The sequence below is a fragment of the Aythya marila genome (genome assembly GCF_965140915.1).
Source record: "Aythya marila genome assembly, chromosome: 2".
NCBI classification, from domain to species: Eukaryota; Metazoa; Chordata; class Aves; order Anseriformes; family Anatidae; genus Aythya; species Aythya marila.
Genome location: NC_139043.1, coordinates 82,102,572 through 82,125,737, shown reverse-complemented (window position 1 = coordinate 82,125,737; position 23,166 = coordinate 82,102,572). Strand labels below are relative to the sequence as shown.

The 23,166-nt window shown below is 38.4% G+C and overlaps 1 long non-coding RNA gene across 2 annotated transcripts; it reads left to right on the top strand.

The window, feature by feature from the left end:
- Positions 1 to 23: 23 nt before the first annotated feature.
- On the top strand, positions 24 to 22,034 carry LOC309874879. Of its 2 annotated transcripts, XR_014316932.1 has the most exons (7): positions 24 to 79; positions 256 to 1,570; positions 6,503 to 6,628; positions 7,539 to 7,774; positions 15,734 to 15,754; positions 16,467 to 16,591; positions 21,291 to 22,034. It is a non-coding gene; the product is annotated as an uncharacterized lncRNA (long non-coding RNA). The 2 variants fall into 2 exon arrangements; XR_014316931.1 differs by lacking the exon at positions 15,734 to 15,754.
- Positions 22,035 to 23,166: the final 1,132 nt, after the last annotated feature.

The following is a 23,166-nucleotide window of genomic DNA, read 5'->3' as shown; positions in this document are numbered from 1 at the left end:
GGCTGTGGGCGGGGAGCGGGCCCCGCAGCGCCGCCCCTGCCCCACAGCAGCCGGGGGCGGCGCCCGGCGGCCCCGTGAGGTCGGTGCAGGGGAGGGGGGGGGTGTGTGGGGGGGTTGGTGCGGGAATGGGGGTGCGCGGGGAGCTTCGCGGAGGGGAGATGCGTTCTTGGGGTCGTCTTCAGAGATTTGGGGTCTGGGTGTTGTGGCCTGGTGTGGAGGTTAACTGCTTTTACTGCGTTGTTCTGTCTTCTGTAGGTATGCCTGACAGAAATGTCCGACGATGATTCACAGAGCCATTAGGATTGGAAAAGACCCCAAAATGACCTGGTGCAACCACCCCCTACCACCAATGTCACCACTAAACCGTGTCCCCAAACACCACGTCCAGCCTCTCCTTGAACACCTCCATGGACGGTGACCCCACCACCTCCCTGCACAACCCATTCAATGCCCGACCTCCCTTTCTGAGAAGGAAGCCAGCAAACCCACATCTCCCAGAGGGAAGCGAAACATCCCAGCTGCATGCTGCTCGCTCTGAGGGTCTTGAAGCCCAGGCTGCTGGCCTGGAGGAGATGTTTCAGGTGGAGGTATGAAGGTGCAAGCTCTGCCAGTTCACAAGCAGCATCACAAGTAAGATCGCAACGTGCCTTACATGAAAAAGATAACAGCGTGTCACACTTCAGTCTGTCCTAAAACGGACCCAGATGCAAATGAGTCGTACAGCATAGGAGATGAAGTTAACCAAGAAAAGAAGGAAAGCAAAGAAAATCTTGTAAAATCGTCCCATCTATTACCCACGTGTCAGATGTGTCAAAATGCAAACCCTCACTGATGTGACATGAGCCCAGGGAGTCCGAGCAATAATTCTCATGCCGCTCACTCATGAAGTGATGAACACCTTGTTTGGAGAAGAAACAGGCCTTTTTCAGCTTGAGGAGCCCTGGCCTGCAGTGCCTGGTTCTCTTTCCTATATCACGGACTTCAGCAAATCCAGAAAGAGCGAAGGTAAAGAAGAAGCGCAGTCTGTTACAACTTTTGGCCAGTGTTGGGTTTCCAGTGTTAGAACTCCGACTGTAGTTGAGGAGGTAAAAAAAAAACGAACCTGAAGCTGAAACGGGGCCTGAAAATTGCAAAAATCAGAAGAAAGCTAGGCATGATAATAACATGGTAAGCTCTTCCTATGAAAGAAGTTTGCACCTTAAGTCTGAATTCTGAGACAACACAGCATTTCTGCAACGCGTGCAATGTAGTACTGAAATCAAAAGATGCTCATAAAATCCAGGAAAGGCATCATGACGTGGATTGTAGTCACTTGACAGTGGGTCTTAACAGAAAATCTATTAAAATCATACAAGCGCATAATAATAACCTACTAGTGCTTCATCTGTGAAAGTGTTTTTAATATCACAAAGTACCTGGAAAGCGCACAAAACACCACCAGAGGAAACCTCATCTCTCGCAGCACGAAAAGTGTTCATCATTATCATCATTTGAGAATGAGAAGATAAGATGTCTTCATGTAGCTTGCTGTTAGTAGTCTACATTCAATGTATCCAATGTGATTTTATCAGTAAGTCAAATACATTTTTAATTCTCATTCAGTTGCCTCAGCTATAAAGTTGTCAGTGCACATGACTTTATTTGGTCATGTGTAAATTTATTAGAGAGTTTCAGTGTGAAGTACAAATGCTTTCATGAGAAACCAAGGCAAAACATTTTAATACTGGTTGAAAAAAAAATGGAAAAAATAATTGCAAAAATTCTAAAAGCTGTTGTAAATGTCCACTTTTTGGTGATACTCCTTCATTTTGCAAAATCCTAGCTCACTTTATAGTGTGGATTCGGAAAGTTTCTAGGACTAGTTGACCGTCACATTGCAGGAATTTGTAGATTATTAGTTTTTTAATGGGTCTGTAATGTTACTGAGAAATTATCAAGATTAATGTTTTTTGTTTGTTTGTTTGTTTTTTTTTATTGCTAAGTTGTGTGAAACAACTAATAGGTAAATATTATCTCCCTTTATAAATGAGTAACTTAATCTGGATCTCGTAAATTAGAAAAGGACAGGATGCCAGTACTCCTCTGCTGTTTTTTACATTGATGACAAGAGTTGTCATCAGACCAAGTGTTCTTTAATTGAGCAAGGGATGAAAAACTTTAAATTGTTTCTGTTACTAATTGCAGGTGCTTTCCTCTCAATAAAGCGTTGCGTTTAGTGCTTACCTTCAAGACACTGGGTAAACTTGTGCAAAATCTGCATCCATGGGTGTCCATTTAACTGCTCAGGGTTGCAGGTGATCTGCAGTGACTGCAGATTTTCTTATTTATGTTTAGCAAGGCTGCCTTGGCAGCTGCTGCTCATACAGACCAAATTCTTGCTGCCCGGGTTGAACTGCTGGCTCAGTTCTGATCGCTCAGTAAGGCCGCTGCCAAGTCTTTATGAAACGAGGTGGTGGCTCACAGGAGTGCTCGGAGTTTGTGGCAGCGGTCGGATTAAGCAAACCCTCTGCTTGTGGGGAATGTGGAATAACAGGGCTTCCTGTGTTCGTAGCCACGCCAGACTTTGCATCTGCATTGTGGTGTTGGGTTTGGAGGCTTTAGGTTAGATTGTGCTCGGCAGTCTAATTTTGAAGTCTTGTTTATCTTTGGGAAAGGTAGGGTCGTTCTGAAACTTAACTGCTTAAAATGGCAGTGCTTAAAATTTCCATAGAAGGTTGTAGCAGAATTTCTGCAGGAAAAGTAACTTTTTTTTTTTTTTTTTTTTTTTTAAGTCATTTTTAGAGCTAAAAGCAGAATGGGTTTTTTACTTCTTTGCTCACAACAGCACAGTGTCTCCATTTAGTTATATGTAACTAAGCGGGCAGCAAGACTGCAGTCCACTCTCTAAGGGGTTGGGAAGAAGGGTGTAGGAGAGAGCTGGAATTGTGACAGCCCCTCTCACTTCTGTCACAGTGTTTCAAAACAGAAATGGTTATAAGGGTGGAAAGCTTTATGAGTACCTATGTAAACAATACTTTCTTAGGTCAAAGGAGAGCTGTTTTGTATCGACAGTTGTATCTTTTAAAGGATAACTTCCTTCCAGTTTGTTTGAAAAAGAGATCAAAAATCCACCTCCCTTGCAACTGTAGTGAGAGGACATCCTGGGGTGATGTCTTCTGGGTTACTTGTTTCGCAATTTCCATTATGGTCAAGAAGTGATGAATTTTGAGTGTTGTAATCATTCACTGTTAACATATGCAGAAAGTTTTCTTAATTTTAGCGTCCCATCTAAATAAAAGTAATTGTTGATACTTACACAAGTTGTATAGCAATAGTTTGCCGTCTGTACTGGGGATGAAGAGGCAAAAGGCCTGAGACTAATCATGCTGCTGCCCGTCACCATCTTTGGGCTTTGAATTTTAAAAGAGAGTCTAGAACTTGCTATGAAATTCAATGATTTTATATTAAAAGCTTTACAGGAAACAGTTCGTGGTCTCGATTCCACTTACCATGAAACAGAAATCCTCTATGCAAAACCCACAACCTCCAATCAAGTTCTTTCTGGAGACCAAATTTAGAATGTCAGCAGATGCACTTTGAAGAAAATGGGCATGTGAAGCATATTGCATCTCACCACTAAAAATAGTCCTCTGAAACGTGGGTATTTTGCTTGTTTCTTAAGTATCTGTTCCTTCAGGGTTTTTCAGGCGTTCCATAATTCACATCAAAACAACTCTGCAGCAGCGGTGTCTTTTGCTAACTCATGTTTAATTGTGGCATGAAATCTTTGAGAGCTGCTTGTCATCCTTTTGTTGCTGCTGCTGTTCTGTCCGATGCTGGGAGAGAGGAAGGGACTGAGCACCCCTAGTGCTGAGCTGACTTTGCGTTTGCCACCAGAGCCCCCGTGCTCAAATCGGGTCTTCATGATCAACAATTGCTCTTTCTTCTGATGTACTGTGCATCTGAAGCAAATTCAGCCTCATACAGCTCAGAAAAACAACACCACCACCAACAAAAAACACCATAAAACACTTTAAAACTACGCAGGAGTTAAGTTTGAACATTTATGTTAGCACGTGTTTAATGTGGACCAGCTGTTTAGTACACAGAAGTGAAAGAAGAGAGTGCAGGGAGATACGAGGAATTGAGATGCAGGGCACCATGAAATATTTGCCTTTTTGCATTTCTTTCTGCTGATTTGATTTCCTGATTGACTTGTTTTGGTAATTTCCAAAACTAATCATTTTTGGCAATTGATAATTGCTTGGTTAAGCAATCGCTTGATTGCCTGTTAGTTTATAAGAAATAATGAGTTAATAGCAGCAAATTTATCTTTAGTCTGCTTCATCTTACTCTGTGAGAGCTTTCTTCCAATCTGCAACAGGTAAGATTGGTTTGAAAGCTTTATACAGAAAAGGCTCTGTGTTATCTCATAATTCTGACTGGATCCTTCACTTGTGTGGGGAGATGACCGTGCTGTATAAAATGTCAAAGCTGAGGGGTGCTTCACGTGTGAAACTTTTCTGATTTGAACTCGGTGACAGTTTGACTGGAACATCATCAAAATTTGGATGCTTGTCAATGCAGGCCAGCTTTGTTCAAACCACAAATTAGATCCATGTTTGCAAAGAGTTTGGTCTCTCTCTGATTCCTCTTGTGCACTGAACGATGCCAGAAGCACACAATGAAGCACACAGATGCAGTTTGTGTCATTAGTAGCTCCAGCTCCTCTGAACTCAACCTGCAGCTTCCCAGACCTGTGGTGTTTGGATCAGGGCTGTGTGGAGAAACCTGTCCCTGCTTCTCCGATTTCTGACTGCTGTCTTCAGTTAATGAGGTTACCTGAAGCTGGGTGAATCTGATGAGGAACTATTTAGCAGCCTATCAATCAATATATATATTTGATTTAGTTCCATCAAATATGGGTAACTTCAACATTTCTTAAATCATAAAGTGACTTTCTAAGGACACCCTCCAGTTTTGTCCGTTGCTGAGGGAGCTGAGCGATCTTGCAGAATCTTCACACCCTCAAATCTGACTGTTTAATTTCTATTGTAATAGTGGTAGAGGCTATGCATCTAACAACAGTTCCTCTCCATGCTGGTAAATGTTTCCCAACATTATGTTAAAGAAAGGTAATTCCTCAAAAAATTATTGTTCATAATGTTTTAAAGTGGAAGCAGTGAGAGTGTGGCTTTTATTTGAAAAGCCCTAATGACCCATGGCTTGCGGGAACGCTCTAAGCATTTTTCAGGTGGTGTCTTCCATCAGAAGAGCTGAAAGGCATGCTCCTGATGCAAAAACCTGTCTTGGTTTGGCCTCTTCACAGCCTCTGGGAAGTGCAAGGAGCAGTGAAGGTACTTTACTGTAGGAAGCTAATTGTGCTTTGTGCTTTAAGGAGGGAGGACTAAGAAAACTTGCTGATTTTCTTTGGTCCCAAATGTTTTGAATTCATTCATAGAGAGCATTTAAAAAAGGCCGGATACTGAAGACTGGTGGAGTTGGAAAACCTGTGAGAAGTTGCTAGAGGTCAGGATGAGATGGGTAGGTGAACTTGAGCACAATTTTGCAAACACAGAAACTGCAACTGGGACTGGGCACAGCACACAGCGTAAAATAAAGTGGCAAGTCTTGGAGAATAAAATTACCTTAGGTTACATGGTAGCCTGAAGCTGAGGGAAAGGATTTTGAGTCTTAAATAAGTGGACCAGCATTAATAGAAGAGGGTAAAAGATTGCAATTATCAGCAATTAATTCAAACATCAGAGGTTTCTGGTGTGTGTAAGGGTTTCAGCAATGCCGGTGGGCCCAAAGACGTTTAGATGTAGAGCTTAGGGATATGGTTTAGTAGAGGACTGGTTAGTGTTAGGTCAGAGGTTGGACTCGGTGATCTTGGAGGTCTCTTCCAACCTAGGTGATTCTGTGATTCTGTGATCCCCATTGTGAAATCTGGAATTTCTGTCTGAACTTCTTAAGTACGTTGTTTCAAAAAGTAAAGCCCGAGCCATACCAAGAAGTTTGTTTGTTTGGTTGGTTTTTTGTTTGTTTGTTTAAAAGCAAAAACTCACAGTAAAAGCTCCAAAGTCAGATACTCATCTTCTGCATGGGTGTGTAGGTACATTTTAAAAATCTTCAGTTGTCTGCCTGCATACAATCTTTCTTTCTTTTTCGTTATCCTTTCCAGATTCAGTGCAAGAATGAATAGTGCTTTAGTAGTTTGTTTTAGTGAGTGTTGAGTGTATAGGCAGAAAGCAATGAAATTAAGGTTACCAAGGCAACTTTGATTATGGCACTTCCTAATTATTTTATTTCTTGGCTTAGCAAACTTAATGAGCTGGGGGTTTTATTGTGTTTTAATATAGGATTTATTTAGTGTTGAGGGAGATATGTTGGGAATCTGCCTCAACGTATTAAAATAAGTTACCAAAAATCCATTGGCTTTCCCAAGACGTGGTGTAGGCTCTTGGTGACCAGCCTGTGAGACCATGAAGCACATTGTTACATGCACGGATTTGTTCCTTAGGTCCTGTGACGTCTAGACCCTCTAGGGTTGCCGGGTTTGCCTCCATCAGGACATCCTAACATATACGCTGCATTGGTTGATGATGTATTGATCACCAGAGCTGGCACACACGGCATAGAGGGTGAGGTAAGCGTTTGTTCATAACACTTACTTGCGTATACGATCTCAAAGAAGACGTATGACATGTTAAAGTTTTTGCTGTTGCTTTTTGATCTATAAATGTTCACCATTGAGGAGACCTAGAAAGCACCAGTTTTTTAAATGTGCATTTTTAGATACAGCTTTTGTATGATAAAAACATTTAATTTGATAAACCCAATGGATTCAGATCAAACGAGATTCTTGAAAATCGTGGCTCTCTTCTCTACTTTCTCATTTTTAAAAAAGCGAGGATGTTTATTGTGGCAACAAGCGTGTCAAAGACAGCAGAAACTTTCCGAATGTTTTTATATTGCCATTATCACTTGTGCTTATTTCACCTCCTTTTTCTCTTTGTGCAGAGCAGCACCATAGCAATTCTGTGATGGAAGTGTGCATACAGAATGACAGTCTGTTCTTTCAGGGTGTGTGTGAATGGCAGTTAAACATTCCTGGAAGTCATCTACTATTTATATGTGCGAACATAAAATAGACCATTTACTTCCTCAACATCAGCAACTTAGATCTAATTCTGCCCTACAGTTAAAAATCAAATGGCTTGTCTAGCTCTTCAGCTCTTCTGGGAAGCTTTTTTTTTTTTTTTCTCCCCTTCTGTGTGTGTTTGTGTGTTTGTTTCACAAACATAACCTAGAATGATCTGCAAGGGTTTTTTTTTTTGTTTGGTTGTTTTTGTTTTCTCTTAGTGGACTGATTTATGAAGGTTACAGTATTTCAAAAGTCCCTTTAAAACTGTCTTTTGAAGATACTTTTGAAAGTATCTTACCTGAAATTAAGTCTTTTCGGTCATTGATGGTAATGTAAAATATCAGTTGATACTGTATTTTTGGGTTTCTTTTTGACTTAGCTTACTTAATTTAGTTCTTTCTTGACAATCTAGAGCAGAGTTGAAAGAACATGTGAAAAACCACAAAACTTCTCCAGCCTTTTTGTGTTCAATTTGTGGTCGAGTATTCAAAACCAGACATCAGATGAATGGACATCGCAAACAAATCCATTAGAAAACGCAAATTAAAGAGAGGAAGAGATGAAGGCTGAAGATAATCCCGTGTGGTCCAACACAAAAGCAACTGGAAAGAAGAGTTCAAGTGAATTTGCATGCAGTACCTGCAGTCGGTATGGCCCGTATTATAGCAAAATTCTCTATTCCGCTTGATATGCTCCAATTAATTCTGTAGATCTTTACTGCAGAATCATAGAATGAATGAATCAAAGAATCACAGAATGGCCTGGGTTGAAAATGACCTTAAAGGTCATCTAGTTTCCACCCCCCTGCTCTGGGCAGTGTTGCCAACCACTAGAGCAGGCTGCCCAGAGACACATCCAACCTGGAACAATTGATAATGTGGCACACTTATTTCCTTACTCACCTATTTTTACAACAAAGATTTCCACAGATAGCCTGAATGAAAATAAGGTACCTTATCCAAATAATTGTGTCTTCTACTTGTCTTGTGATGGTACCAGTCTTTTTGAATAAAGCAGGCAGGAGCTGTTTGAAAGGTGTTTCTAAAGCTTGCATTTTATTCAAGCAGTAAGAAAGAAGAACCACTGAGATGTGCTCATTGAAGTGGCAAGAGATGTGTACTCTTGTGCACGTGTGAGGCTTTTCAGAGTCCTGCACACAAACTGGATGAAAAAAATTGTGACAATGTACAGCTTTCTCTGCAGTCAATGGTATGTTTGTAATAGGCATAGTTACTGAATAATCACTTCTGTCAATTAATGCAGAGTTCAATTTATCTGCAGCTATGAGTTCACACTAAGACTTTGCCTGATCTCAAGTGCATCCTCTCTTCTGAAGAGAACTTAAGAAAGCATTTGATGCTTTTATGTTGTTCAGAAAAGATCCTTTGGTAGCCACCTGTCCATGACTTAACATCACACAATATTCTAGTGATAGTTTTCCTACTACTTAGGTAAAGGACTTAATGAACGTTCTGTTTCTGCAGGTTTCTTCTAAGTATGTGAGTTTGTTTTTGAGGTTGTTTTATTTGTGATGTGTGACCATACATTATATGCCTGTTATATTACTAGAAAACTTTTTCACAATACACACCTACTGTTTAACTAGAGAAACCACTTTCTGACTTTTAAAGTTGTGTACAGTAATCTAAATAACTCACATTTTCACGGATTTTTCCCAAATAGTTTCTTTACCCTGCTGTTTGGTAGGACTGAAATAACTGTCTGTAATGAATCTGGATTTCCTGTTTTAAAGTCATTATTGCTCACGTGGAAAGAAATAAATACATGTTTTAATTGCTTACTGAAATTGGTATAATAAAAAAGAAAAAGAATTTGGGCTTGGATAGTCAAAGGCCTGATTACTGCTAATGAACTAGCAGCATTGCTAATAGATACAGAATAGACTGACATGCTGATGATGTACCTTTCACATAGGCATATTTTTTTTAATTAAGCAGTCTCTTAACAAGCCTTGTCATAGTCAAAGCACATTCCAGCCATAACAAATTGTGCAAACAGAGCAGTCAGACAAGCTGCTCTTACATTCACAGCGAGGTATTTTGACATAACTTGTCTCAATTTTGAAGTGTTTGAGAAGTATATTTGTACAAGGTTAAGCATTTGACATTCTTACATCATTACAACTGTTGGTTTTAGCAAGTGGACTATGGCAACTCAGATTTAGTGTAAGGTTACTTACAAAATGTGATGTTATCTGATGTATGTGTAACACCTCTGATTCAGAAGTAAAAGGTGTGTTTGCAGAAGTGGTCTCTGGAACTATCCCCGAACAATCCTTCCAAATGCAGCAAATAAGGAATTTACTTGAGTTTTTCATACCTCATTCTCACGTGAGTTTTGCTGTGCTATCTGTCCAGCAAAGCAAGCTTCGAGTTAACCCTGTTTCTTTCTTACAGCCTCTTTGAAAGGCATGCTAGCAGAACTGCTAAGTATCCGTGATGAAAGATAAGAAGACAGCCACAGGCTTTCCCCTAAAGATTCGCCTGAGAATCTGTGCCAGCTCCCGTACAGCAGAATCTGTTGTGAACTGCAGCCAATTCAGTGCTGTGCTCAGGAGCTTAGGTTAAATCGCTGATGGCAGAATGGCACACAGATAATCCTGCTGTGCTGGCTGTGCCTCTGAATGCGCAGAATGTGCTGCTGTGCACAGCTCCAGAGTGCCAAAGCAAGCAGCCTCACTTTCCCTGCTTCCTAGAGTTGTCTCTCATTATGCCTAAATTAACAGCTCGTTTGGGAAATATATTTTGGTGTTTATTGATGCTTCAAAATTAAAACTTAAAAAAAATAATCCAAAGCCTTTAAAATGAAAAAGATCTGCTGTCCCAAGGTAACGGTATGCAGGGACCAGCTATTTTCCTGTCTTGTTGTTATGTTTGTTTTGTTTTCCACAAGGGGGCAGCAAAAGAGCAACATAACCCTGGCTTTTTCAAGGGCTTTTTCAGTGTTCCTTTTTGACTGTATACCTACCTCAGCGTAGGCTACCTACTCTTGTCAGAGATCCAGTTTAAAATTATAATTTCTACCTAACTCATGTGATACAAGGATAGCTGTAATACATGAATTAGATGTCTTCATTCTTTTCAGTTTTAGACAATAGAGTTTACTTAGTAAAATCGAATTTGAATTTATACAATTTTAGGAAAAAAAGGTAGCTCCATGTGAAGGCTTAAGATTTTTGACTATGACATTGGGTGTATGTATATTTTAAAGGACAAGATAGTAGAACAACAGAACGCCATGACATACTCCATGACATTATAAGTTAGTCACCTAAGTCTTGCTCATGTTTTTCAAATATCTGGTGTTTTCTACATTCAAGTTAAATTAAGGTAATGTTACAATTCAAAATAATGCTCCCTTGGCCATTTTTCTCCCATCAGAAAATAAGGCTGAGAGTACATTAAGTGTAGAGATAATTTTAATTCACATATTAATTTAGTACGAGGATGCCTCTTGCTTTCTTCCAACAGTGTATGCAAGTTAAAGACTTCAATTCAAAGGGAGTAGTAGAGCTACTAAACAGTATAACCAAATTTTATTGCCTTCTTTCAGCTATGAAGTACAGTTTTTATAACCTAAAACTTTACGGAGACATGCCATATTATCAGTTTTGGAGTATAGTGTTTTCTGACTACATAGGAAAATGTTGGCATACCTAATGTCTTGACTTTCTTGAAAGTGTGTGGCCATAATTCTATTTACGTTACAGAAGAAGTAGTTAGCAAAAAATGGCAGAGAGAGGGCAGTCTAACCTCTTCAGTTGCTGAGTTTTATCTGCTAGAGTGGCTTCTGTGATGATCAGCTACCTATAATCAGTGTTCAAAGGCTAACTGGGAAGAATGAAACTGATTCTTGACAGTCTTGCCTGACTGTTTTGTTAATTTTGTAAGTGTTATAGTGGGGGGGGGGGGGGGCCTTTATCGAGCCTAAAAATCTGATGAAGTATATTCATGATAATCCATTCTGTTCCAAAACCCAGAAAAACCCTTTGCTCTTAATGTGCCTGACTTGCCCAATGTTTCAAATAAGGCTTAGTGAGATCTCAAGGATGACAGGTTGAAAAATCCATACTACAGTTCCAGGTTCGTTTGGACTTTTGGTCCTTAGCCCATGAAGATCTCCTAGTAACACAGTCCTTCTTTTCTCATGAAAGAAAAAATGACACACCGGTATCTGTGGGTAGTTTGCACTACAAACACTGCATGTGATGGGCACTGTCCACAACATCAGAATTCCAAAGTCTGTATTTAAAGCTGTTACTTTTGTTGAGGCATCTCTGCTTAAACTTGCTAAGGAGTGACTGAAATAGCTAGAAAATCCAAATAGCTCTACTCTTCTACAAAGCATTTAATCCACTAACAGGGAAAGGTTGTTCTGCTATGTCACTGTGAAAGACATCCTCTGAATGCATAAAAGTACACTTTTATTTCTGATTTCAATGAATAGAAATGGTAACAAAGAATGTTTTCCCAGTCTGTTAATCAGCACATTATATACATTAAAACTACCGTGCTTGTGTTAGATTCACAAAGATATTACAGAAATCAGCCTCTGCATTTTTGGTCTCTGTTTTGTAGTGCTAAAAAAAGTTCTGTCTATCCTGTAGGAGCTGAGAATCTAGATCTTTCACAATGTGAAAGCCTTTTTGTGATAGCCTTTCCCCATGAGAGAACACAAATGTTTAGGGAAGAGGGGAAAAATTAATGCAAAGAGTTATTCAGAATTGTACTGCTCGCCTTTCAGAGTTGGCTTTCATCTTGAAGCCCACTGTTTAAATCCCAGACTTTTCCGTATAGGCCCTTGGTTTTACTGAGATTATTGTTTTAGCTTTCACACCTTCTATGTATCAAACACTTCAACAATTCCCCTAAGTACTTTAGTTCCCTCATGCAAATTAAGGGCTTTTATTCTTTAAGCAATGTAAGCTTTATTTCTCTGGTGTGAAGCTTTATTTCTCTGGTGCAAGAAAGTATTAAGCTACACAAATAATTGGGGATTAAGCCAAGTCCCCTTTTGCATCTTTCTTGTTTTGAATCCTATTACATAAAATAACAGCCGTATGATTCAGTCTTTCTTTTGAATTAGCAGAAATACTTTTACCAGTAGAAGTCTTGAGCATTATATAAACTAATTTCATTGTTTTCTAAAATACGTTGTTTGTAAGATGGCAGAACTTCAATGGCCTTCACAAATGTGTCATGAAAATAACTGTGTTTTCATTATGGAGTGTTTAAAGAATGAGTAACCCTGTTTATTACATCTAACGTGAATGTAGTGCGTGTAGTTAGAATTAGTATTTACTTGGTAGTTAATTATTTACAGCTATGATTTGAAAGGGAATTGTTTCATTTTGCTATGTTGATCAATAATCTGGATAGAGGGGTAAGCACCTTTTAAACCTGCTGTAGTTAACTTCCACAGGACAGGGATTTTAAAGTTGTTCTCTGCTTATATTTCTCCCTTTGAAATTATTGTGTTATAGATGTGCATTACAGACCTGAATTTGTGAACAACCAGTGCTTCCTGTATTTTTGCTGAGCTTTGAGGAACTTTAAATGCTTGAGGCATAGAGTTAAATGGTTTTGAGGTATTATAAGCATGGTGTGGGGAAGAATCTGGCAAATCGAGGAATTTGGAACAGTAGATCTATGATCTGTAAATGTTTTATGATTTTGTTTCCTAGGAATCCTCTCTTTGTTTACAAGCACACGTAATGCTGACACACATTATTTTTCCATTTGGAGAAATTCCACTTGCAGGTCTGAAAGTGCAACAGGTCATGCCATAGAGAAGGTAGGGTCTATTTTTCATGCAGAGAAAAAAACTCTTAAGAAGTGTAGGCAGACCATTCAAACAGGAAAATCCAACAATCCAATGTGATCCTGCTGCGCTGTACAGTATTGGCTGCTAGTGAATTCCTTCAACACAGGAAGCTATGTCATTCTGGGAATATAAATAACTAGTTGAAAGATCATAAAATAATAACTGAATTACTTGACTGTAGACAGGTCTGATAGGAATCTTTATGCTCTCATCCCTCCCGTAATGATATCAGTATTTCCTATAAAAGTTATAAACTTAAATACTCGTGATAATAATCATCAAAAACCTGAATTAACACACTAGCTGAGAAATATCATCCCTTCAGACCACTTATACAGGAAAAATAGATGACGATTTTCCAACTCTGACAAGGTTCATTTCCTTTCTGTCAGGAAGTGTTCTCAAAGTTAGCTTTGCAGGGACACATGGGAATACATGCTGGCATCAAAGCCTTTCACTACCTGCACTATGAGTCCTAAACAAGTCTCAAGGCCTCTCTGATACAGCATGTATGAATTTGTACAGGTGGATTACATGTGTGTCTTTTTTATGTTACCACTTGAACTACTTAAGGAAAAAAAAACAACTGTACAGTCAAATGTTGAGTGCTGTTTAAGGCAAAAACTGAGTGCTTCTTTTATGCTATGGAAAGGATCTCTCAAGAAAAGGGGTATTTTTTATTTTTTATCAACTGGTATTTCTTCCTCTTATGTTGAATATGAAACAACCAAACAAAATCAGATCCTGAATTAACAAAACGAGCAAATTTTTAACTAAATTATTTCTGTGGCCTATCCCTTAAGGATATGTTTGTGTTGCTTCCCTGAATATGGGTGTACTTTAGGAAATCGTGGCTTAGGATCTATATTCAGAAGACACTTGTGACAAAGTATAGGTATAACAAAGACAAGAACAGCTTGTATTCCTGGCATGTTAACTGAGCAAGGTGTCCTTGCTAGTTTGGAGGGATGTGGACTTGAATCAGATGGTGATTTCTTATTCTCTATTGGTACACCATGAGCAGAAAAGAATGGGAATGCCTTTGCGAAACTTTTGAAATCAACTTGCACATTTTTGTACACTTCAAGATTCTTTTTAACATTATAGATTGATGTTTGCCTGCCTTGGCTATATTCTCTTTCATTTTCTGGTGTGTTTCCTACTTGAGAGCTCTGTTTCAAAGTTCAGCATTGAGCCTGTTGGAAGGCCCAGCCTCTGCCTGACTGATGCTGTGTTTGCTTTTTTCCTATCTTAGTCAAGTAATTTGTTTACATACACTTTATATTACCACGGTTATATCAAGTCTGTCATCACGCCAAAATGAAGGCATTTGTATTTAGAAATCCTGAGTTTGCACAGAACATACTTTCTATCACTGCTTGGAGCTTTTGCTCCATCTTGCAGGTATTCAAAAAGTGAAGTCTTTCTCCATTTTTGAGCTGAGCATTTTGTGAGATCTGTAAGTAAGTTTAATGGGAAGAATAGCACAGGAATGTGTTGCATTAATGGCCTTCTGAAATCTGCTCTGTAAAGTGAGTGGGTGGGCAGGACAGTGGAGAGGCAATTACCTGCTTGTGAGAATATTGAAATAAATCCGCCTGTGGAGAACTCATCCCATAGCATAACAAATAGGAGACATCCACTTTCGCCCACGTCGAGAAGATGAACTTTTCGGCAGGTTTAAAGACCGAAACGCTCTTGCAGGGGTTTGGCAGGAGTACGGCGTGCCTTGACTTGGGTAACATGGGTGCTGCTCCCTCTTGCAGTGCTGGGAGCACGGCAGGAGGGGAGGGCAGGCAGCTGGCTGGCAGGCAGTGGAGGCGTGAAGGAGGCTGCCAGACGTCGCACGCTGCTGGGACAGATGGCTCCACGTCTATGCGGCAGCGAGTATGCCGCCTCTCGAAAGGCAGGCGTGTGCTCTGCTCAGTATTCTTGGCCTGTGTGGAAGGCAACTGGCTTCAAAAGGTAGAGGGAAAAGACCGTGATATCTACATGTAAAGGTGAGATAACTGGTGACAGCTGGGAAGCTGACTAGACGCTGTGGCCTGGCACTGTTAAAGATATTCAGGTGTATGAGTAGACACATGACCAAACCCATCCTCAATAAATGAAACTTCTGCCAAAAAAATGAATAAAATCACTGTCTAGAAGAAGGATTGCAAACCCAGAACAGTTCCCTATCGCTTGTTCTGCCACTGACTTGCTATGTAACTTTCTGCAAATGCATGTAACAACTTTTGGGAAGCTGCTTGTTACCTGTGGAAAACGTAGTCTGTTATCTGGCCATCTGACAATTGCTCCTGAAAATGTCCTCAGCCTTTTCCTGTTTGCTTCTCCATTGACAATTGGGAGTAAACATTAAAAAATAAAAATAAATCTCCATGTTATGCTGACCCTGTAATGAGTACACAATGTTATATCCTCTGCGTTAATTCTTAATAGATAACACTAATAAAACAGAAGTGCTGTACACTGGATAAACTGTACAAGTAACTGGAGTTACTTGTCATAATGTTGCTTTAAAATGCTGTCTTGAGAATTATTACTGTACCAGGGTTATTGTTAGGACTTCAGTTCTTAAAATCTGTTCATTTTTCTTTATTTTTACCTTGAAGTTATTTACTTGCTTTGTGCTTGATTTTGAAGATGAAGATAAATTTGCCCATTTGGGGTTGGACTAGATGGTCCTCCCAACATCAACCATTTTGTAATTCTGCAATTCTATTTCATTTTTTTTTTAATCTGTGCTTTCTTTCTGTTTAGGTGCATTTCAGGTTTTCCACTGTAAGTATAGTATTTTGGAATTCCATTACCTCAGAAAAATATGCACATAAATGTTGTGAATTGGAAATTGTTAGTGTGCATGCAGATGAACGAGGAGGGCAGTTCTTTAAGAATATACCTCACAATGCTTTTGTTATTGAAATTCATAGTTTATCTTTGCATCTGTGACCTAAATGGTTGCCCTTGCTATCTTTCGAGAAAATTCTTTGTGTGTTTTCTTCATTAAGTGCAAAATGACTTTCCCTTAATGTCATTTCCTTTTGCCTCTTGAAACCTTCCTGTTCTGCTGCCATTCTGAGGGATGGCTTTGTGTTTTGTGCTTCTTTGGTTTGTTTGTTTTGTGGAGGTTTTCCGTGACAGAGAAGGCTGAAAGTCAGCGCACTGAACTTTGATTCAGAAGAAAAGATCAAAACTAAATTTGGAAATGGGTCTGGCCAGTTTTTCTTGATTACACTTACGGTGGAAGCCAAATTTAAATGCGGTAGGTCTCCTGCTGGTGACACTGGCCATAACCTTTAACTGCAGAGACTTTTATGTAAGATCATGATTCATTAGCAGTGAGTTCACGTGAAAGATGAGCTATGGGTTTGAGGATGTGCTGTAAATGCTAATCCACTGATTTATTATTATTATTATTTTTTTATTTCATTTTCCTCCCCCTTCTCTGAGTTCCCATAGAAGGTACTACATTCTTCACGTTTGCTTTCTGTAGGCCAGAAGCCTTTCAAATATGAAATCTGCCCTTACAACTCCATTGATGAAAGTGGTGAAGTGGCAGCATTTACGGACACACACTAGTGAGATTCCTTGCGAATGTCTACTCTGTTCATAAAGTTGGTAAGTGTAAATAACCACTCTGTCAGACTAATTTTGAAAATGTACAGTGTTTTTGTGTTGTTGTTGTTGTTTTTTTTTGGTTGGTGGTGTTTATTTTCTTAAGAAAGACTTTAAGGTATGCACTCCTACCCATTAATAAAAGCAAGTCAAGCATTTACATATATTCCAGTAGGGAGCTTGGCTCTATGAGGGCTTTTTTGTTTAAAGGAATTCCCTTCTGTCCCTTCTTTATAGCTCTTTCTGTACATAACTACTAGATAGACCATTCTGGAAGATGTGTGGAACAGTAATGTGACAAAAGTACCTGATCGAAGAAGGTGACAGTGCCTGTGTGTATTCATTCAGTGGCCACATGTCTTAATTTACCGTGCTAGGTGTGTACAATTCTGCTTCTTCACACTGATTTTGTCTGCAGCTTTGCTTTTGTCTGCAGCTTTGCTTGTAGTGTTTTGATTCCACGCTCCCACCCTGCCAATTGAGGAAATGATCACATTTCTGACAGTGCTAACACATTTCATTTTGCAGTGTTGGCAGAGTGCATCATGTGCTGAGTGGGAGCATTAGCTAGTCTTAGTGTAGCTGAAGTACACGTTGAAAGTGTGTGCTTAGCAGCCTTAGAGACTGTTTAAATGTTAAATGTTTGTGTGTTTAAACTCTGTACGCTAACGGATGTACTGTTTGCTCTGTTTTTTAACTCCAGAGGTTTAAACTAGGATAAGCTAATGTCCAGAAGTCGCATAAGCTGCTTCCTGAAGCACACAGTGGTTGGAGAGGGCTTGATAAGTTTTTGTTTGTTGCTTTTGTGGAGGAAAACTTGGTTTACTGTTTCTTTATCTGTCATAATAATTGCAATTCTGATTATAAAACTAGTGCTACTTTTGGAGAGTCTTCTAATGCCAGAAGTAAAACTGGGAAATGCATCTATCAGAAGTGATAGGATACCTTGAGCTGAAAGAAAATTCCTTCTTTGCTGAGAGTTTTTCAGCAACTGAGTAATGGAATAACAGGAAAAAAGGCCTTTTCCTAACTTTTGTGGCAGCTGGGTAGAAATGCAGACTTGTAAACATTACGCAATATTTGTATTAAAAAATGAAGGGAATTTGAAAAATCAAATGGTCTCTTGCTGTCCCAGTTACTTGTTTGCAGATGTCTTTTTTATTCTTAGGAAAGGAGATGGCAAGTATAACTTTCTAGATGACAAGTATGTCCTATTATATGTACAGGAGAAAACAGTAGTTGGGATAATTGAGAGGAATGGCAGTGATGAACTCCACAGACTATAGAGTAGAACACTGGTAACCTCTTTATTCATTCATTTTTTTTCTGGTAGGCACGAGAAATCCGGTTTCCTTTCCTATCAGATAAACATTAGTTATTGGATAGAGCTAAGCATAACAGCAGACTGTCATTTTAAGTCTGGTACTGCTAAAAATCTTTTTATTTTATTTTATTTTATTTTATTTTATTTTATTTTATTTTATTTTACTTTACTTTACTTTACTTTACTTTACTTTACTTTACTTTACTTTACTTTACTTTACTTTACTTTACTTTACTTTACTTTACTTTATTTTATTTTATTTTATTTTATTTTATTTTATTTTATTTTACTATTTTACTTTATTTTATTTTTAATTTATTAAACCACTCTGTAATATGTCATAGTATTGTCTCTTTTGCAATATACTTTTTCATGTATTTGTAGTAAGTCAGCCCTACTTACAGGAATCAAAGATTTTGTTGCTTGCAAATTAACGTGTCCCCTTCCACCAGCCTGCTTGGATGCACTTTAGTTGTCATAATGTAGATGCTTGCATGCTTAACTTTTGCTGTGGGACTGTTTTTATTAAAGTTGATAGAATTGTTCTTTAATAAGCTAAAAATTTGTAACATTATGAAAGTCCTTAGGATCGGGACATAAATGTTTTAATCGGTGTCTGTAAGAGTAAATGATAACACTGCCTGGAAGTACTATTTTCTTTTATGTAAAATACGTATTAATGTAAAATCTTTTAGTTCCTGTCTGCAAAATGGTAAGTGTAAATGCTTGCATTGTTCTAGACCTAATTAGTTTGGATGTTTGAAATTGACACTTGGGAAACAGTTTGCTTCAATTGGGTAAATATAGTTAAGGCTTTGTTTTGTTCTAAGTTATCTCTGTCAGGTCTGTGATAGCCTTAAGATTTTAAGGGCAGTACACTGTAACACCCTTTATTTTGGGAATTGTAGGAGGAATACAGTAATATGTAGGAATACAAAAGAAGTAGAAAACAAACACAGAACACCTAAAGCCAACAACTCTTTACCAGTCCCCAAGCATATGATGTACACCCACATAGAACCCACTGATTGATTCAGTGGGCTGTATTCAAAAGTGAGGTGTAAAAGGTAGAAACAAATCATGAGCAAGCAAATCTGAATGTAAGCAAAGCTAAGGATGGCATAACCACATTAATGAAATCTGAAAAAGTTAAGAGACAACATTTTTCTGTAGTATTTGGGCTTAGTTTGAGAATAAAAATGCATTGTTTACCGATACTCAATTAGAAAAGAATTTCATTATTCACGCTCTCATGAGCTAATACTATTTGTGCTCTGTGTTTAGCAGACACATTTCTTTTCAGTAATCATATAGATGCCAGTACAGTGAAATCTCAAGTGGCAACTCTTCATCAAAATTCAGGATTACACTGAAATTTATTTTTAAAATGTATTGATATGAATCTGTGAATGTTTGTGTAATGAACCCTAGACTGGAAATGTTCACAGAATCATATGTGTATGAATCTGGGCTGTTTACAACAGGTTGAGTGCTTTTACTTTAAGGCTTTTGTCATATTAAAAGCTCAAAGTGATCTGGAAGAAGAAAAGTCAGTTAGCATGAGATATCTGCATTACTCAGCGACTGAAGTCAGACGACTGCTTCTGATGGCACAGAATCCGACAGGTTCACATTTTCGGTAGTTTTGCTGTCAAAGGCTGCAACAGGATTTCCTGAAAATTATGTGTTCCTGATGATAATGCAGATAGGGATTTAAAGAGTTCTGTGATGATTTAATAAGAATGTCTGGGAAAATATTTAATCTTTTCCATAAACCGTAACTTGAAAGCCAAAGTTTTTTTTTTTTGTCTGTGCTGTAAAACATTTTCTCATGTGCCAGATTAACCAATTACACTTCTGTTATGTGTGAGAGGAAGAGGAGAGTTAAGTCTACAGTCTTTTGCTTGTTCCATCCACATAAATAACACCACTACTTAAGTACTACAACCCCGTATATAGAAAACTGGTAAATATTTGCAGCACAAACCATGATTTTTTTTTAAGCTAGTAGGGTGCATTTACCAAGTCTAAGAATTAATTTTAGTCTACTTTGTTGCTTGTTTAATCTGACATCTCTGTAGTTCCCCTTCTATAATCAATGGAAAATGATGGGTATTCACACAAGACATCCTAATTTCATAATAGACATTTAAATGTGTGGGCTGATTCACCCCAGTAGCGCTACTTACTGGCTGCCTGTAGTTAATTGTACGGAGGAAACCTGGGAGATAATATGCCTGTTAGATAACATTATGTGGGATGAATCCTACTGTAGGTTTTGATTCCTAGCTCATAGCACTGTCTGTGGCTGTTGCCAAAGTAAACAGATCCTTAGCATATGCTGGGGGCAAGGGACTTAAATTCAAAGACTCTTACATTACAAATTTATAAGCTTTGAATTCTGACTGGTTGGTGTTTGGTAGCAAATGCTGAGAGTAACCCACGTGTCTCAGTCCGGATTCTCTTACGGTCTGTACACAGTTACATCCTAGGCTGGCCTCGTACAGAGGAAGTGCGAAAACCAAGCTTTAGATCCTAGATTTGGCATTAGGCCAGTCTAAAGGAACAAAGAGTTTGATTAGGACCAGGAGATAATCCCACTGGTTTAGACACATAGTAAGTATGTAGGAGACCTCACAATTTAATATAGAATGAACCCTTGACACAATTTGTGTTATGGTTAAATTCTTTATTTTGAGATTTGCCCCCTTTTTGTAACACAAAATTGATAGAATGGGATGGCAAGTGCAAGGTCAAAACTGTATTCAGACTGATTAGCTGTGTTCATTATGTTGAGCTGGAATTACATGCAGATAGATGCACATGCATGTGAAAATGCATGCAGCTATGCTCTGTGTAGCTGCAAACGGGAGTAATTGTATCCTCACTATAGAAATGCATACATGTTCTATTAAGACAAAAGAATAAATTGGCAGACTTGTGCCTCTAGGAGTTTTTATTTTTAATGTCTGTACAGAGGTTTTAATTTCAAAGAATATAGGTATCCACAGGTACACAACTGAAACTAAAATAGAAATCTTGCTGACAATATGGTGCACACTACACTAACTTTTTGCAGTGGTAGGCAAAAGATCTGGTGAAAGAGATCATCTTTTTTATTTAAAGTGACATATTTTAGGTCTGGAAACCCTCATTTTTATAGGAAAAGAGCGTGCTGGAGCTGAAATCTTTGGCCTAGAAGTCAGGAGAGCTGTGTTCTAGTCTAGCTCTGTCACTGGAGAGAGCCATGCAATCTTTTTAGGGATGACTCACCCCTAACCTACTGTTCAGCTATTTTGGAACTGGAGACTGACGGCCTGTGTTTGTGCAATGCTCACAGTTGGCACTAATGACTGATATATTTTTAAATTTTTACAGGATTCAGAAGACAAGGTTGGACCTTCTCATGTACACCGACATTGCACTGGTGAGACATTTGGCTGTAGTTTTTGCTGGTATTCTTCCCCTGACAAACAACTTCTCTGAAAACACATTAAGAAATATCATCTGGGTGCAGGAACCTCATTAATCAGTTCCCAGCCCACCTCAACTCACTTCTTATGGAATGTTAGGTTCTTCGTGCTTAAGCTTCCACCAGAGCATCCCAGCAAATAAAGAAGCTGTTGGCATTGTCAGATTTTTGTGCTGAAAGCCAGGGATGATCTGGAAGAAGAGAAGAAACAGTCCTCTTGTGGCAGTTGGAAGCATGGGTGAACATATTGAAATAAGATGCTTAAGATGGTCATCCCCAAAACATGTGTGTGTGTTACAGTACAGGTTGTAACTCTAATTTGCTGAAAGGAGCATGGAGATTTGTGTTCTGTAAGGAGTGAATATGTTGTTTTTTCATTCTGGTTACATCTTCCTGATATATTCTGCTTGATTACAAATGAAGAGTTTGACATTTGAAGGCAGAATGTGTTGAAATGTGCCTGAAGTAACAGTGAACCCTACAGGTTGTTTCTGTGCTACATCTCTCATTTTTAATATTGGTCTCTTTATATAAAACATTAAAGGATTCAAGAAAATCTGTTGACACAGTAATACTCATAAGTCAGTAAATTGTTTCCTGGATTTTGTTTTTAAACAAAATATATCTATTATGAACTAGTCCAAGTTAAAGTAAAAATATAAACTATTGAAATATGACATCAAATAAACCTGACTTGAAAATTCAGTGGCTAAATACATCTGTGCCTAATTCAACCACATGGAAATTGCTCACTTTAAAGAATATCAAGTTAGAAGGAAAATATTTTCCAACTTTAGGCTGTCAGAAGACTGGTTTTACTCTAAGACTCCACATTCTTTGACTATGGTGGTTTTGTAGAGTTTCTTATTAGCTATGAATGCTATTCAGGAAAAGTAACTCTTACTAAAAATAAAAATAAAAAAATCATAACATCACAATTCCTACTAGACAGAAGCAAACACTGACTGAAGTGTGCCTACACTGTTCTCTTAAACTTAAAGAGTACACTAGTTCGACAGGATAGAAATTTCTCTTCAGGTAAGTTTTAGTTTCCTTGATTTACACCAAGATGCTAGTAAAAGGAGTTATGTGAAGAACAGCTATTGGCAAGTGGTAGGAGACATGTAAAAAGATATATTTTATTTTCCAAAGAAAAATGTTGATATTGTTAAAAACTGATGCACATCTTCCTGTCATGAAGTCAGAACAGAAAAGCTTGGAAACACATACCTGACACAGACACTTGGTTCCTCTTCATCTAGAGTTGTAATAGTTGGACATTGCAACTAAACACATACATAATTACTAATGAGAAGTTTTTTCTTCTCTTTAGTACAATTTACATTGTACAAACCACTCAAAGTGCTGTAATATTCTGATAGTTCTTTAACTTGAATTTACTTGAATGGTTAAGTACTCATTTACAAAAATAGCTGTTCTTTATTCAGAAGTATTTCAGAAGCTTTTCCCTAACTTTGCACCAGGGAACTATTTCGATCCTTGCTGATGTTAGACCCAGAGGACATTGACTTAGCATGTTCATTATTTAATAGCATTTAGAAGTAGATGTGTGGATGTAGATGTGTGGAATTTAATTAACCAAACTGGAATTCAGCCAAAGTTCAGATCAACAGTTGCAATCTTGCAAAAAGCACAAGGGGACTTCTAATAGTTAAGTGGACTGAGCTTTCATTTGAATGTCACCTTGACAATTGTGGTGTAAGCAATACAGTGCCTACTTGTCTAGGGAATTCATTCAGTAATATTGTGAAGGGTGGACTA